The sequence below is a fragment of the Pteronotus mesoamericanus genome, unplaced genomic scaffold (assembly GCF_021234165.1).
Source record: "Pteronotus mesoamericanus isolate MK-2021 breed Mesoamerican mustached bat unplaced genomic scaffold, CSHL_Meso_final scaffold_174, whole genome shotgun sequence".
NCBI lineage: Eukaryota > Metazoa > Chordata > Mammalia > Chiroptera > Mormoopidae > Pteronotus > Pteronotus mesoamericanus.
The window spans coordinates 802893-815645 of NW_026555309.1; the positions used below are offsets into that span (position 1 = coordinate 802893).

The 12753-nt window shown below is 40.2% G+C and overlaps 1 pseudogene; it reads right to left on the bottom strand.

The window, feature by feature from the left end:
- Positions 1 to 480: 480 nt before the first annotated feature.
- LOC129084005 (small nuclear ribonucleoprotein Sm D2-like) lies at positions 481 to 778 on the bottom strand (annotated as a pseudogene).
- Positions 779 to 12753: the final 11975 nt, after the last annotated feature.

Sequence of the window (12753 nt, forward strand, 5' to 3'; positions counted from 1 at the left end):
TTGACTCTCGCTCGCCCCCTACTGGGGACCTTGCCTCCAACCCAGGCATGAGTCCTGCCTGGGAATGAACCAGCGACTCGTTAATTCCAAGGCCGCCGAGTCACTCAATCCACTGAGCCACACCAGCCAGGGCGAAAGTAAACATTTTTTAATATTTGCCTTTATGCATTCTTTTCAATGCATTCAATATAGTTTCATTAAAAATAACACTTTTACCCTCATAGTTCATGGCCGATGTGATATTTTATTAATTTGCATAGTTATTATAACAAATGTAACTGGTATAAATAGATGTGAGAGCAAATACCAATGTCTTTTGATACAAATACAAATCAGCTAGTGAGAACATAACTGTACATCAGTGTTCTTTTTTATTATTCATTACTAGCATTATTTAAAAAAGCATAGGACTTTATTATTCTCATCTCAAAGGGCAGGGCTTTGACGGGGGAGCAAGTTCTGACGGCAGGGAGGAGGCCCTCACTTGTCATCGATGAGCGGGCGCCACAGCACGATGGCCCAATCTCCACGCAGGAACATTTTGGGGAAGTGGGGTCCTTGTTGACTGGCTTGGACTTCTTCTTGCCCCTGCCGCTCTTTCGGGACTTCGATCCACATCTCCTTCCCTCTCTCAAGCCCCAAATTGCAGTGTCTGTCAAAAACCTTCACACAGCCCAGGACTTCTTGTTGTGACAGTTGGTGACCACCTCCTTGCATGTTGTTCCACGGAGGGTGGGCCCAAGTTAAACTTCTCCTGCTGCAGCCCCTTTGGGGTCATCTCACCCTTGTGCTCGCGGCGGAGGCTCCTCGTCATGGTGGCGGTGGCTGCGCTGCCCGGTCACTCCCCTCGGGGCAGTGTTCTCTAACAGGTGCAAACCCTTTGATCATCATAATCTTTTCCTTTCAAAGGACAGCAGACACCTTTCTATTAAAAATGTAGAGAATAAGCAGCAAAATGAGGAAAAAATATATCATTTGTAAACAGTTGTTGAAAATGAGTTATTTAAGAAGATAAAATTTAAACTGATTTAAATTAAGATGTCATCACTGTAAGTCAATCATCTGATTAGTATTTTAAAAAACTGATGATGAAAAATCACATTATTAAGTATATTATTACTTGTTTTAGATATGTATATAAATGACTATCTGAAGTTTAACGAAACTAGAGCACTCTTTAAAGATAGCAAATGCTCAGATTTTCTTATTACTTGCAGTGTGTATATATACTAAGTTATGTTAGGCATAATGTTTGCTTAAACAGACTTTGTTTATTAATACCATTAGTCAAATTGTATATAACTATTTGAGGTGGACAATGAGATCCTTTGACATATAATACTGCTTATATTTTCAATTTTTGAAAGATACAAGAAGAATTCAGAAGAAAATAAAACAAAAACATTTAGCAAATTATGAATACATTTAAATCAATCTGTTGATTTAACTGGTAATTGTTTTCACTATTCATCCTCTCTGGCATTACAATTGTTAAAAAAATACAAAGGTGATCAAACTTAACTATTGTCAAGAAAGAAAGATTTATATTCTTTTTAAAAAATTTGCCTTATTAAGGATTATGAATTGTTAGTAATACATTTCCAAAGATAGAATTTTTCAGTATATGATGCTTTGAGAATATGCTATTTAAGAATAAACATGCGAGCAGTAAGAAATCTAGTTACTATTTCTAACTTTTAAACTGCAGTTATGTAAATAAAGGTAGTTGTAGAAAATTTAGTAAAATTTTATTTATATATTTATGGGCACTAAATCTCTGTGTTGCATATTGAGACAGTGGTCAGACTCAAATTTATTTACAATTGAAATTTAAATTTTGAGGTGAGAAGAAAATATTCGCGTAGGCTCTTCCAACTCATCCCCATGTTCATCCAGGTGGTCCGCTCAAGGAGTATTTATCTTTCTGCATCAGTCGTCACTTCTTGGCTTGGCCTTTATCTTCTCTGAGAGTGCAGTCCTCATGCAGATAAACAGAAAAGGAGCTGGTGGTTCCATATTTCTATAATAACAATCTGGTATTTATTAGCTTTTGTATTCTTCAGGATAAGGAGTGTTGACAACACATCTTTCAGGATGCTAGGGAATGCCTTTGCATGTCTTATCTGGCAAATTTGAAGCAGATGAAGAGAATGAGCTCTCAGTTGCAGTCAGTTTATGCAGTGTGTATCCAAAGTCGCACATGGCGCACTAATGTGTAGATGAAAGGGCCCTCTCTGCTTGGCCCCTAACTGTGCCAAGAGCTTGTTATGGGGTTGCTTACACTGCTATGCTGCAGAATATGGAGAAAGTACCACTGAAGCCATTTGTTTCTTCCCTTTTCCCTTAATTCCATTTCACTAGGAAGAGATCAGCTAGCTATCAAGAGGGGCCATTTGGTCCTGAGGGATGTCATAAAGTGGGGAACATTGAAAATGGCACATTCTGCTCTTGATTACATTTTATTTTATTGGCACAAGAATCTACTTATTAATTTTAAGACCATGGATATTTCAAAATTTTGTGTGTGTCTCTGTCCCTGTGATATTTTTCCTTTATAGACACATGGGGATTTCCAGGGTTGGGTGATAGAAAAATATTTAGAATAGTTTGGTACCAGACATCTCTAAACACAAACTCTAGCTCCATACATGTTTATTATCTTCTATACATTTTTTAGCCATAGTGACAGCTTCCTTAACTTTAAAATAGGAATAATAGCATCCAAATATGAGGATTGTTTTGGGAGTGAATGATAATGCACATAAAGTATATAGTAAACCATTTGGCACATAGTGACAAACAACAATGTTTCCATTCCCCTAACAATAACTCAAGTAGAGTCATCCTCAGCAAATGTTTCAACACCTGAATGGAAAATTGTAATAAGTAGGACAGAAACTCAGTCATTTTAATGAGCTACCAAACTTTGAGATAAAACTTCACAGGAATTCATTCACCCATGTAGTTAATTAACCTCTGCATAGCGCCCAAGTCCTGTAGGTAGCTGTGCAGAACACTGCAGGGCGTACAAAGACAAATACAAAAACAGCTTTAGATTAAAGACTCTTTTGACAACAGGGAATCACAAAACCTTCTGAGCCAAAAGGAGGCATGTTGGAAGTGCTCTTTAAGAAGTTTAACCTCTTGGCCATGTGTGGGATGGTCTGGAGAATGGAGAAACGTGAGGCGCTGAGGACAGTTCAAAGGCCATTGTAATAGTCTAGGATCTGAACTCAGTTGTTAAATCTGGGGTTTCCTTTCAAGGCATTATGGTCTCCTTTGGTAAACATGGAAGAGAAAAGTGTTGGTACCTGTTGATCACTACCCACCCATCTGTGGGAGGAGAACTGGGACTTGGTCCTATGGAAGTGACCCTGATGCAGAGGCCAGCCCTCAGGTGAGGCAAGTATTAAAGGGCACGCAAGTCAATCAATAGTTTACAAGTGATTATGACATGGAGGAAGCTAGAAAGAAAGGATGACAAGTCAATTATGGCCGAGTTTCAGGGGCTTGGTAGAATGGTTCACACAGCACAAGCTGGAGAATATAAATTTATAGGGAATAGACCAACATACATTGACCATTTTACCAGCTACTCACGGTGGTGCAGAATCAAAAAGCAAAGGGTATTTGTCTAGAATAGGGTTGACCAAAATGCACCTTGTACAAGAACAAAGAAGAGAGGTAATCTAAGGCCCTGGCACAAACAATGGTGAGGCCCAGGTTGGGAAGTGAGGCAGAGATGTCAGAAGAGAGCTGATGGCTTGACTGAGAGGAGACGTCAAGAAATTTCCATGAATATAAAATCAAGTTTATAAAGTAGGAGAGAAGGTGAGTAGGCAGGTATGGTTGCTATTGTTTAAATGACATTGAAGTTAGAGATGCTTTACTGTCAATGAGTAGTTAGAGTAGAATAAAAGTAATTGGCATTACAGAGGTTGTGTGACTATCAGGTTAATTTGTTAGAAGAATCATTTAGATCCAGGTTGACTTTTCAAGAATTATGGCAAGGAAAACAGTGGAAAAGAAGAAAATGAATCAGGTGCTAAAGTCTGTAGGAATGTCAGCATAATGTCCTAGAGATCAAAACATGCTACTGAAGAGAATGAAGAAAGCACAGTATAAGTGGAGAAAAAGATTTTTTAAAGAGATAGCAGTAAAACTATGATGAAAATGGCCCTGTGAATTAAGGAGGTTAAAGGCTCATCTCCTCACTCTGTGAGCTGGGAAAATGGTAGTACGTTGTCTGGAGAGAGTGACAAGGGTACTTAGGTTAATTCTTGCAGAGTAGGAAGAGCAAGCTATTGGAAAAGAGAGGCCATGACCAGTGTTTTCGGAGTGCAGCCAGAGTTCCAAGAGACCCATGGTGGAAGAGGCCAATGGCAGTATAAGAACAAGGAAGAACATGCTTGCTGGTCTCCTATTTTCTTCTAGGTTTTTTAGCTATATAATAAAGATTAAGAATTATTTATTTAGAAAAAACAGTAATTGTGTTTTTTCCTAATATAAGACTGAAGAAGCTATAGATTTTCCTCCTTCTACACTTATTCTTACTCTGCTTGTTTGTATCCACAGATTATGTATAATAATCCTACATGCAAAGATGCTGTGAGTACAATAGACTATTGACTTGGTAATAAATTTGAGTCAAATTGAAAAAATAATAAGCAATGTTGATATTTGCTCAGAATTATAAAAAGTGTGTAATCATGGTGTTCACTAGGTTAAAAGAATGTTTTGCTCCTGCTTTGGGGGAATTGGTCTAATGTGTCTGATATTTGAAATTTATATAACTCAAGATATCTTAGAGATAATACAGCAAAATAAGTTATTAAATTTTATCTATTTTTAAATATCATATTTTTTATAATAAATTATTTGACATGGAAGCATTTTAGAAAATATTGACTCTCTTTTTCTTTTGCAACTTTTATTGCCTTTTTTTACATTCCATCTTTGTTTTTTCCATATTTTATTGGGGAAAAAATATTAGAGAGTATATTAGAAATATTTAGTTCTAAAGGTGACCTAACAGATTAATTTAAATATTGCAAATTGGGAATAATTTGCCAATTTATTTGCCAAGTGTTGAATGTCTCCATTATTAGCACAGAATAAAATGAATGTCTACTGGTCAGAGAAAGATGGCAGAGGAGTGAATGGGGGACATGCTGACCTCCTCCTCCCAAGACCAAACTGGAATTGGAACTAAATAATGGAGTAATCACCTGGAAAACAATGGAACGATAGTGGGAGAGGAGCCTTGGAGCCGCAGACAAACAGTGGATTCGACTCTCACACATCCCAATGGGTGAGAAGTGCGGTGGAGGCTCGAGAGGGTGGGTGCCCACGGGCACTAGCACCAGAGGGACATCGAAACAGCCAGTTAGCTCCCGCCGAGAAGAACGGGGTCTGAACCATAAACAGGGACCCCTAAACTACAGCAGCTAAAACCAAGAATATAAAGACAAAACGCAACTCCAAAAAGCTTAGGGGCGCTCTCTGCCAGAGACAGGTGGCTGGGGATGCAAAGAGACATTTAAAGGGCCAACGCAAAAATTGCAGTGGCAGCCACCCTCCTTGACCTCTGGGTAGAGGTGGCAGCAGGGTGAGCTGGTGCCTGGGAAAAGACTGGTGAGGAAAACTTTGTGAAGAGAACTGACAGGGTGGCCAGTGGAGCCCAGGTGATAACGCACCTCCCACTCTGCAGCTACCATCTCGCTCAGGCATAAGGGAATCAATTAACCTGCCTTTTGTGCGCTCTGCACACAGCTTGTGCGCGTGTGAGCTGGGGGATTGAGTGCAGACTGGCTGGGAGATCCTTGAGGAGAGACTGGAGACGGAGGTGTTGGGGAAAGAATGGGAAGAGGAACAGGGAGTCCCGACTCCTTCTCCTTTCCCTAGTCTCCATTGTGTGGGAACAGGCCACACCCCCAAAGAGCCAAAAGCAGAAAACCACACAATAGACACCCCAAAACCACCCAGTGCAAGCGTGCACACTTGTGCCAACTGGCCGGCAAGGGTTGGCGAGTGTGTGTGTGGACCCGCGGGGGCTGGCGAGGGCTCGCGCGGGCTGGCAAGGCCTCCCACAGGTTGCACCGATGGGGTCTGCCAGGGAGTGTGCAGATCGGTGAGGGCAGGTGTAAATCAACCTGCGCGGGCCCACGAGTGCAGAGCAGGCTGCAGAAATAGTGGATCCTGGGCAGAAGGGGTCACAGAGCTGCCCAGAGTCCCTGGAGGAGAGACCGGAGACAGGATTAACTGGAGAGTCCTGGAGCTGACTTCCTCCCATTTCCGTAGTCTCCATTTGGCGAGGGCAGGCAACGCGTACAAAGAGTCAAAAGCGGGGAAAGCACACAATAGAAGAGCCTAAACAGACCAGTGCCAGGGTGCCCACCAGCCAGGGGGGCCAGACGAGTGGGCGAGGTCGCGAAGAAGCCCCCTGGTCTGGGGCAAGGACGCGCGAGCCCAGGTGGGCGGGGGACCCTGCTGGGCTGGGGAGCGTGATCAAGGAGCCTGCGTGAGAGGGCAGAGTGATCCACAGAAATAGTGGCTCCCTGTCCAAAGGGATCACACAGCTGCCCAAAGCAGGAGTCAAACACAGACAGTAGACTCCTGGAAGGGTCAAACAAACGACCCAAGGCCATATAGGGTCAACAACTGACATCATCAGAGGCAGGCCCAGAAAGAAAAGTAAAGGGGAAAAATAAATAAATAAATAAATAAATAAAAAGACCCGCCTACTACCATAGAAGTTTAATCCACAAACTCAGGAAATCTAGATGGCCCAATTGAAGCAGAAGCAAAAATAAATAAATAAATAAGTAAATTACTGAACAGACTCTCACAAAAATGGAAAGAAAAAGAAGTTCCCCCCAAATGAGTGGAAAAGGGAACTACCCACAGAGAGAGCTCAATGAAATAGAGGCAAGGGAACTATCAGATATTGAATTCAAAACAATGGTTCTAAGGAAGCTCAATGAGCTCAGCCAGCTCAAAGAGAACTATGTGAAACTGCAGAGAAACTATCAGGATCTTACAGCAAACTATATCAGCCTGGAAAAGGACATAGAAACTATCAAGAAGACACAAAAGGATATGAAGAATACCATTTCTGAATTGAAGAACACAAAAGAAGGAATCCAAAGCAGGCTGGATGAAGCTGAGGATCGAATCCATGAGATGGAGGGTAAGGTAGGAAAAAAGCTCCCAGAAAGAACAAGAAATGGAAAAAAGACTCAAAAAGAATGAAGAGGCATTTAGGGAAATTCAGGACAACCTGAAATGCAATAATCTCTGTATAATAGGCATACCAAAGGAGAAGAAGAGGAGCAAGGAATAGAGAACCTACTCGAAAGAGTAATGATGGAAAATTTCCCTAATTTGAAGAGAGAAAGGCTCTCATGGATCCAGGAGGCACAGAGGACCCCACTCAAGAGGGACTCAAGGAGGTCCACTCCAAGACACATCATCATTAAAGTGGCAACTATCAAAGACAAAGAGAGAATCCTTAAGGCAACAAGGGAGAAGGAGAAAGTAACATACAAGGGGGCCCTGATACATCTAGGAGCTGACTTCTCAACAGAAACACTACAAACCAGAAGGGAATGGCAACAAATATTCCAAGTCATGAAAAGCAAGGGCCTACAACCAAGGCTGCTCTACCCAGCAAGGCTCTCCATTAAAATAGAAGGGGAAATAAGGAGTTTCCCAGACAAAAGAAGGCTAAAAGAATACATCTCTACCAAACCAGCACTCCAAGATATGCTAAAGGGACTGGTTTAAGAAGCTGAAATAAAAGAGTCAGAAAGAGAAAAACACAGGTACAAAGAGAAAAAATGAATAAGTTTTTATCAGTAATAACTCTCAATGTAAATGGACTAAATGCCCCAATCAAGAGACACAGGGTAGCTGAATGGATAAGAAAACATGACCTACACATATGCTGCCTACAAGAGACCCACCTCAGAGCAAAAGACCTACACATATTGAAAGTAAAGGGATGGAAAAAAATATTCCAAGCAAATGGGCATGAGAAAAAGGCTGGGGTTGCCATACTTGTATCAAAATCAAAAATAGATTTCAAAACAAAGGCCATAAAAAGAGACGCAGAGGGGCACTTTATAATACTTAAAGGAAGAATCTATCAAGAATACATAAACATTGTAAACTTATATGCTCCCAATAGAGGAGCCCCCAAGTATATAAGGAAATTGTTGGATGACTTCAAAAAAGATATAGATAGCAACACACTGATAGTAGGGGATTTCAACACCCCACTGTCAAAAATGGACAGACCTTCCAAACAAAACATTAACAAAGATAATGTGGAGCTGAATGACGCACAGAATAAAATAGACTTAACTGACATATATAGAACCTTACATCCCAAAGAAGAAAAATACACATTCTTTTCAAAGGCTCATGGCAGTTTTTCAAAGATAGACCACATGATAGGACACAAAGCAAGCCTCAGCAAATTGAGGAAAATTGAAATAATACCAAACATTTTCTCGGACCACAAGGGCTTGAAACTGGAAATCAACCTCAAAGAGATACTTCAAAAACTTGCGAACTCATGGAGACTGAACAGTAGACTATGAAACAATGAATGGGTCAATAATGAGATAAGAGAAGAAATCAAAAAATTTCTGGAAACAAATGAAAATGAACAGACAACAGTCTAAAATCGATGGGACACAGCAAAGGCGGTCTTGAGGGGAAGTTCATAGCAATACAGACTTACCTAAAAAAGATAGAAACATTTCAAATAAAAGACCTAACACTACAACTTCAAGAACTGGAGAAACAACAACCAATAAATCCCAGAGCAAGTAGAAGGAAGGAAATAGTCAAGATTAGAGCAGAACTGAATGATATAGAGACAAAAAGAACAATTCAAAGGATCAACCAATCCGGAAGCTGGTTCTTTGAAAAGATAAATAAAATCGACAAGCCTTTAAGCATACTCATCAAGAAAAAAAGGGAGAGGACCCAAATTAATAATATCAGAAATGAAAGAGAAGAAATAACAACTGATACCACAGAAATACAAAGAATCGTCAGAAACTACTATCAACAATTATATGCCAAGAAATTTGAAAACCTTGATGAAATGGACACATTTCTAGAAAAGTATAATCTTGCAACGCTGAAGGAGGAAGAAACAGAAAGCTTGAACAGACCGATAACAGCTGGGGAAATTGAAGCAGTAATCAAGAAACTCCCAGCACACAAAAGCCCAGGGCTGGACGGTTTCACAGGAGAATTTTACAAAACATTTAAGGAAGAGCTAACCCCTGTCCTTCTCAGACTATTCCAAAAAATCCAAGAGGAGGGAAGACTCCCAGACTCTTTCTATGAGGCCAGCATCACCCTGATCCCAAAACCAGATAAAGACCCTACAAAGAAAGAAAACTACAGGCCAATTTCGCTGATGAACACAGATGCTAAAAGCCACAACAAAATATTGGCAAACCGCATCCAGCAATACATTCGAAAGATTATCCACCACGATCAAGAGGAATTCATCCCAGGGATGCAGGGATAGTTCAATATACGCAAGTCAATAAACATAATACATCACATAAATAAAAGAAAAGACAAAAACCACATGATCATCTCGATAGATGCAGAAAAAGCATTCGATAAGGTACAGCACCCGTTTATGATCAAAACACTCAGAAAAATGGGAATAAGTGGGGCATTCCTCAATGTAATAAAGGCCATATATGAAAAACCTACAGCCAACATCATACTCAATGGGCAAAAACTAAAAGCTTTCCCACTAAGATCGGGAACACGACAAGGATGTCCGCTTTCACCACTTCTTTTCAACATCGTATTCGAAGTCCTAGCCACAGAAGTCAGGCAAGAAAAAGAAATAAAAGGCATCCAAATAGGAAAGGAGGAAGTAAAGCTATCATTGTTTGCAGATGACATGATAGTGTACATAGAAAACCCTGTAGACTCTAACAAAAAACTCCTCAACCTAATAAGTGAATTTGGCAAAACAGCAGGATACAAAGTCAATATTCAGAAATCAAAGGCATTTTTGTACACCAGCAATGCAATAGAAGAGGTAGAAATCAGAAAAAAAAAATTCAATATAGCAACAAGAAAAATAAAATACCTAGGAATAAATTTAACCAAGGAGGTAAAAGACCTGTACGCAGAAAACTACACAACATTGAAGAAAGAAATTAAGGAAGACACAAATAAATGGAAGCACATACAATGCTCATGGATTGGAGGAATTAATGTCATCAAAATGTCCATACTACTCAAAGCAATTTATAGATTCAATGCAATCCCTATTAAGATACCAATGACATATTTCACAGAAATAGAACAGACATTTCAAAAATTTATATGGAACCATAAATGACACCGCGCAGCCACAGCAATTTTGAGAAAGAAAAACAAAGTAGGAGGGATCACAGTACAGGACATCAAACTGTACTACAAAGCCACTATACCCAAAACAATCTGGTACTGGCACAAGAACAGACCCATAGACCTGTGGAACAGAATAGAAAGCCCAGAAATAAGCCCAGGTCTATATGGGCAACTAATATTTGACAAAGGGGGCAGAGCATAAAATAGAGCAATAATAGCCTCTTCAACAGATGGTGTTGGGAAAGCTGGATGGCTACATGCAAAAAATTGAAATTGGATCATCAGCTGACACCGTACACAAAAATAAACTCAAGATGGATAAAAGACTTAAATATAAGTCGCAACACCATAAAAGTCCTAGAGGAGAACATTGGCAGGAAACTCTCAGATATCCCACGCAGCAATTTTTTCACTGATATGTCTCCAAAAGCAAGGGACATAAAGGAAAGAATAAACAAGTGGGACCTCATCAAAATAAGAAGCTTCTGCACGGCTGAAGAAAACATCAGCAAAATGAAAAGGGAGCCAACCCTATGGGAAAATATATTCGCTAATGATACATCAGATAGAGGTTTGATCTCCAAGATATATAAAGAACTCACTCGACTCCACTCCAAGAAGACAAACGATCCAATCAAAAATTGGGCAAAGGACCTGGGCAGGTGTTTTTCCAAGGAGGAAATACAGAGGGCCCAGAGACTTTTGAAAGGATGCTCAGCATCACTAGCCATCAGAGAAATGCAGATCAAAACCACCATGAGGTACCACCTCACACAGGTCAGAATGGCCACCATAAACAGATCAACAAACAACAGGTGCTGGCGAGGCTGTGGAGAAAAGGGAACACTAGTACACTGTTGGTGGGAATGCAGACTGGTCAGCCATTGTGGAAAGCAGTGTGGAATTTCCTCAAAAAGCTGAAAATGGAACTGCCTTTTGATCTAGTGATTCCCCTGCTGGGACTATACCCTAAGAATCCCCAAATGCCAATTCACAAGGACCTATGCACCCCAATGTTCATAGCAGCACAATTTATAATAGCCAAGTGTTAGAAGCAACCTAAATGCCCATCAGTAGATGACTAGATCAAAAACTATGGTACTTTTACACAATGGAATACTACGCAGCAGAAAGAAAAAAAGAACTACTAAACTTCGCAACAGCATGGATAGAACTGGAGAGCATTATGCTAAGCAAAATAAGCCAGAGGGCGAAAGACAAATACCATATGATCTCACCTATAAGTGGAACCTAACCAACAATACAAAGATACAAGGAAAATAAGACCAGGAACACTGAAAGGAAAAGAAACCAACAGAGACAAGAGGGAATGAGGGAGGGGGGGCGGGGGAAAAGGAGGGGAAGGGGCAAAGTCAAGGGACATATAGCAAGGACTCATGGACAAAACCAAAGGGGAAGAGTTGAGGGAGAGAGAGAGGGAGGGAGCAAGAGAAAGTGGTGGGGGGTAGGCAGAGACAAACGTATTTGAAAAATTAAATTAATTAATTAAAGAAAAAGAAAAAAATAAAGTCACCCTTGAAACAAAAAAAATAAAATAAAAAAAGAATGTCTACTACATTGGAAACTGGCTATGTCTCCATAGTCAGGTTTCTGATTCAAGGGGCAAGTTAGCTAATGTTTTGGAAAGGATATTATGATCTTTATGTAGACATAGAGAGAAGAGCGCACTACAGAGGAAAGACTCACAGACTTTGTTTCCCCTATGCCATGCCCCATCATGAAATGTTGGAGAAGGAAGAAATAAAAGATCGTGTTTCATATTTCCCAGGCACGAGATAGCATAAAAATTGAAGAGTGGTACCAGTGAACTTTAGCTAATACAACTAACTAAATTAAGTGACTGATAGAAATAAGCACTGTTGCTTTAAAGATTTATTGGTGACTTAGGATGAACTTTGTGTTTGCCTAAATTAGGAGCTGCCCTGATGTGTCACTATTGCCTTATTATTTGTTGATTCAGTAAATATTGCCAAGCACCTGTAATCCAGCAGACACTGTTCTAGGCACTGGGGATTCACCAGCGAACAACACAGCATTCTCGCACTCACATAGCATTCAGTCTCCGGCAGGGACTCAGACAGCAAACAAGTAAACACTTAGATGAGTAAAGAACAATTTCAAACACTAGATGTTCAAGCCATGCCCCTATTTGGTGTGTTTACCTAAAGGCGAACAAATATCCTTGTACTTGCTTAGATTCTGGACAAATATCCATTCCAGCACTGGAAAAAAACCTGATCTACTTTAACATAGTATATAGAGAGTACACAACTGAGTGTATAGTGTGCACATAACTCATATAAACTTTCCTTTTCTCTTGTCCTTTCTCCCTCC